Source organism: Littorina saxatilis, linkage group LG9, assembly GCF_037325665.1.
Source record: "Littorina saxatilis isolate snail1 linkage group LG9, US_GU_Lsax_2.0, whole genome shotgun sequence".
NCBI lineage: Eukaryota > Metazoa > Mollusca > Gastropoda > Littorinimorpha > Littorinidae > Littorina > Littorina saxatilis.
In genome coordinates this window covers 7954216-7959901 of record NC_090253.1, presented here as the reverse complement: position 1 = coordinate 7959901, position 5686 = coordinate 7954216, and the positions used below count along the sequence as shown (strand labels likewise).

Genomic DNA, 5686 nt, shown 5'->3' with positions numbered 1-5686 from the left:
CCCTCACACTGTTACCAGACACTCCCCGGACTTATATTAAAGGTCCAGACCATGCTGTGTTAGCGTCAAAAACGCTTCGAATCGTGTTCCTGCGCGACCGAACACTTCCCGATGTTTGCAGTTAGTTAGAAAACCACTTTCTTACCGTCTTCAACAATGTTTGGTTTACTTCGGAATCTTCTAAGGCCGTAATCCGACGAATTTTGTGACCGAAGCGACGGATTTCTTCTCCAAAACGACCCGCCATTGTGCCGCGTGATCTTCGCGAGACTGGCTTATGAATAAATTATCCGTGACGTCACACCGTGTGGAGATGGTTGTTTACCAACATGACAACAAGCGTAACTGCAGACGAAATTGAACCGTACATGTTCGAACTACCGGTTTCTCTCCTCGAATCAAGCATGAAAGATGAGGGTGGAGGCCACTTCCAGCAGTAGTGAAACAGTGACGATGAAAATTGCGACACTGTTTGTCTCAGCGATCAAAGGTAAACACGCCCGCTCTCTGTGCTGAACTTATCGTCTGCTTTCGAGTCTGTGCTATTTTTTCACTCTCGCCTTGTCAACGCACTCGCGAATAAGTGGGATATTGTTTAAGTGTTCATGCATTGCATTCACGAGTAAAAGAACAACAGCTCATCGCAGTTTTAACTGTTCTTGATTATTTCAGAGACTGGTGTCAGAGTGGCCACTGTACCTGTTGTATTGTGTGGGAGGGGCAGATTTGAGAGAGAGAGGAAGCTAGCCTGAGGTACATTGTAGAATGAAAACTTGCAGGGGAGCAAGAATGCATCACCAGCCACGAAGGTGTACATACAACTTTTTTTGAGGTGCCTATATTTGTTTGATTGTTAAATGTATGTATTTGTTGTTGTTTTTAAAGGCTATCAAGAAAACTGTTGTCATTTAAATTTGTAACACTCAGTCACATATAGTTTCACACACACACACACACAAGATTAACTCACTTGCATGCCCACAGAAGAAGTTTGCTCTTCACATTGTTCTGTTGTTGTTTTTATAATGTAATCATTGTAACATCAACACTCAGTAATAACCAATATTACAACACAATCACTTTTTCATCAGAACTCACTCACATACTACATGTATTAAACCCTGGTTTATGGACACTTGCATTTGTACTTTGCATGGGAAAGCAGCCTGAATTTCAGGTGAACTTTAATAAAAGAAGATTTATATGTATGTTGCTCTAGATGCATGTTTTAATAAATAATAATGACATTCAGGAAAGTAAAAGGACTGTTGAAGTTTGCTGTTGTAAAATGTCTGATGATTAGGGTTCTGTTGCACATTTAGTGAATTGACTGTACCAATTGCTGTTATTATTTACACCCAATCAGTGCATCCACATGATATTATGTAGCTTAAAATAAAGAAAATGTTTTGATGTGTTCAGAACATACCAACAAGTTGCACACTCACTGACTTTCCGAAAGAACAGGAAAGTTCTTCCTGCCTGTCTGGTCGCTGCCATCAGAGACCTCTTTCTGTCACAGAGCTACACAGGCTTCAAATATATATATATATATATATGTAAGATAAATAAAAGGTACATTACAACTCTCAACTGCGGGGTGTGTGTCTGTGTGTGGGGGGGGGGGATGTGAATAACCATTGCATACTTAAGGTCGGCTTAAACTGCAAACAGAAATGTGGAGCTTGCGTAACAATTCTTGCTTTGTCAGATTTGGAGATAGGCAGCCTCAGTCTATATAGTTGGTCGCCAGTTGGGGCGTCCTGCTTGGTGACAACTTGAGCTTTGTCAACTGGTCTAGCTGTAGCAGTCAAAGTCTGGGCACTGTTGCATTGTAGTCTTGCTGTGTATGCAGAGCTTTGTTGTAGCTGCCATAGGCCAGTGTTGCCATAGGCCAGTGTTAGGATCACCACCCCCTCAAACAGCTCGTTCAGTTAACCTGATGCCTGTTTTAGACAGAAAAAAAAGTTACCACAATCAGCAGAACTTTCACCGGAGAAAGGGCATCATTCTTTCATACTTTCTTTCTCATAGCTTTTTTTTGGTTTTTATAATCTCTTTATTACACTAAATAACATCCATCTTAAGACCTATTTTGAGCCTTAATTTAAGTTGACTAGTAATGATATTAATCATAATGTATTTATTTTTATAATGTACAAACTAGAGTATGTATGTGGATATGTGTGTGATGGTGCTGGTATGGATATGTGTGGTTTGGGTTATGTGTGTACTGATGTGTACATTTTATGTGTTTTGTATGTTTTACGAGTGCGATTTTATGTGATGTTATTCTGTACACCAGCCAAAACAAAATGTCTGGTATATTAGATAATAAACGCACCTTTAAATTTATTAGCGACTACACCCCGTCACCCTCCAGTCCCCCTCCCCCCCCATTACACCCTACACTTTTAACATTGTATAAAAAATCATGCCCCAATATAGGTCCCTAGTTACCTGGGAGGACGTTAAGCTCCATAATCAACATCAACAACGTATTGAATTGAATTGAAAAGCTGGGGTTAGGAGGTCTAACTTCTTGAATTAAAGGTTTTTTTTTCTCAGGTGCATGTAGTTTTTTATTTGCTTGAAATCATGGTGTATTCTGGTTGTAAGAGAAGAGTCAATTTCCTTGTAAGCCTGCAAAATTAAGATTTGTCATTTTTGAAGTAGCCTACATTTTTGTAAGAGTCCAAAATAGTCCAGGATAAGGAGGAAAAACATAGGGTGGGTCAGGAAATCTGAAACATTGCATAGTTTTGTTTTGCCTATGTAGACACAAAAAGTACTTAGAGCACTTTTTCCCCCCCAAGAGAGCATAGCTTAGTTTTAATTATTTTAATGCCACTGTTAGCAAGAGGAGTACTACAGACAGCAATCAAACAGTGGTTTTTTTTCTGTAGACATTGTTATTTCTGTTTAGGTGTTTCAGTAGTTTTCTATGCGGATAAATCATGCTGCATGATCACTAGAAACAATCCAGCTCTGTAGCATGCAAGTTTTTTAAAGGTTTTTTTCCCCATGTTACTCTGAGAGAAAAAAAAAAACCCACAGAGATAAAGTTGAACTGGCAGTTTGACTGAAGCAGTGGTAATAACACAGAGTGCTCTTCCTACAATCAATTTTTTTTTTATGTGGATGATGATGTCCACACATGTACTTGGTTGTATTATTTTGCTAGACTATTTGTTTCTGTTAGATATATCTGCTCACATTCCCGCAGTGGGGCACTGCGGTTATGAAATTAAAGGCCCCTTCTGTTTTTGGAACCGCAGGAGCTTTCTAGTTTGCTGTTAGGTAGATTTTTGGTTCCTCTTTCCTGTCATGCTCTCTTTTTCTTCATGAATTCTTTTCTTTTTTCTGCCTTCTTGCTCATTCACCTGTATTTTTTCCAAAAATCTCTTCTCTTGCCGCTTGTCTCGCGATTCATGTATAGTTTAATCTGTTAGTGTTCTGATGTAAGTCCAGCAGTAGATAGGTTAAGCCTATTTTAACATACTGGAAACTGGTAATCTTCCAGTAGGTATTAATTTAGTTTTACTAAAGCCTGCTGGGACACAAGTAATGGGTTAGTGCATTTGTAAACAGGAATCGCTTGACAAGTGGCCCCCTTCATCCCCCCCTTCCTCGTCCTGATATGGCTCTGCGTAGTCGGCTGGACGTTAAGCAACAAATATCTGCTCACATGATTGTTGTTCATAATTTGACATTACATTTACTGCTGATCAAAATGTATTGTTGGAATAGGTCTGCTTAATATTCTGACTGCAGTTTTGTAATAAAATCAAATAACACAGATGTTTTAAGTATCAAAGTGCTTTTCACACACACACACACACACACACACACACACACACACACACACACACACACACACACGCACACACACACACACACACACACACACACACACACACACACACACACACACACACACACACACACACACTCACACACTATGAGTATGACTGCAAACATGAATTTGTACTTGTATTAATTATAATTACTGTATTACAGAACCTGATCTGAAAAAAAGGACAACAGCAAATTATTCATGCAAGCTTGCTGTATTAACGATTTCTTTATCTATTTAATACAACACTGAATTAGATAACAACTATAACAACGTGTGTGTGTTTGTGTGAATGTCTATGTGTATATGGACGGACACTGATTAAACCTGAGACTCATCGATTACCCAGGTGAGTGTAAAAGAGGGAGAGAGAGAGGGAACTTTAAGGTGGGTGCATGGGGACGGACATGTAGTAACAGATATATGTTTTAATCTGTAATCTTAACACATGTGCTTAAAATTAGGAACAGATGCCATTCCACTACAAATACTGTCAGTCTGACAAAAACGCCCAGTGACACTGAACCCCTATCCCTTACAGAACACATTCAGTATACATGTACTCACTTCCTTTCGTCTGCGTTTAGTGAAAGCAGATCGTTCTGATGACATTGGTATCCGGTTTCTGACCTCCTGTGAGTGGTCAACAATTGTCGGAACTGGAACTGCGTTAGGCAACAGCTGTTTTGTGTGTGCCAGGTTTTCTTGCCGGCTTAACTGCGTTCGCATTGGAAGAAAGTGTCGCGAAACACAGCACATCGTGTTGGCCGTTTCCAGTTAATCAGTCTTGCTGCAGAAGTTGTAAGCCCATCGGAAAAAGGTGACAACTGATGCCTGAACCTTTTTTCTATACTTCATAGCTATCAGCAGCCGTGCGCATTCCTTCGGCGTGCTGTTGATGCTCGATTTAGGCAAACGCCCACTTGAGCGTAAGCTGTAACTTTCGGTTTCCAAACACCAAATGACGTCACAGCCGGTTCTCGTCTACTGGCGGCCATTTCGAAGTCTCGTTTAGCAGACGAATTTGGCGGAACGTTTTTAATTAAATCACAATGATTAAGCTACGAATCGGTGAATTTCTTTACATTTTTGGAATCTTTAGGTGCATTTCTCTAACCTTCAGTCATCGGTTAGTGGTTCTAATAACCTTTAAAACAGCGTGGTCTGGTCCTTTAAGCCTAGCGCAGAACCGCGCGAGGTGACATGCGACTCATTTCGTGGTGGAGGGTCACATATTTCACTTGATGCGGTCTTTTTCCACGTGGCCGTTTTTCATCTGACGGTACATCAGCTTGCCAAACTTGTGGAGCGGTCCGTAAAATGCATTCTAAAACAAGTTACACATGGTTTTTGTGAGAGGAAATAAGCCACAAAGCTAACAATCATTGGCAGGTTTTACTATGTCAAAGCAATATGTCAACCTAAGCATAGTTTTACTGTGCCAAAGCAATCTGTCAACCTAAAGCATAGTTTCACTTTGCCAAAGCAATCTGTCAACCTAAAGCATAGTTTCACTGTGCCAAAGCAATATGTCAACCTAAAGCATAGTTTCACTGTGCCAAAGCAATCTGTCAACCTAAAGCATAGTTTCACTGTGCCAAAGCTATCTGTCAACCTAAAGCATAGTTTCACTGTGCCAAAGCAATATGTCAACCTAAAGCATAGTTTCACTGTGCCAAAGCAATCTGTCAACCTAAAGCATAGTTGCACTGTGCCAAAGCTATCTGTTAACATAATAAGCATAGTTTCACAGTGACAAAGCAATCTGTCAATCAACCTAAAGCATAGTTTCACTGTGCCAAAGCAATCTGTCAACCTAAAGCATAGTTT

At 40.1% G+C, this 5686-nt stretch overlaps 1 long non-coding RNA gene across 1 annotated transcript; it reads right to left on the bottom strand.

Annotated features, from left to right (window-relative positions):
- Positions 1-1001: 1001 nt before the first annotated feature.
- Positions 1002-5067, bottom strand: LOC138975191 (uncharacterized). The gene is made up of 2 exons (XR_011458540.1): positions 4424-5067; positions 1002-1946 (listed from the first exon to the last, which is right to left on the bottom strand). It is a non-coding gene; the product is annotated as an uncharacterized lncRNA (long non-coding RNA).
- Positions 5068-5686: the final 619 nt, after the last annotated feature.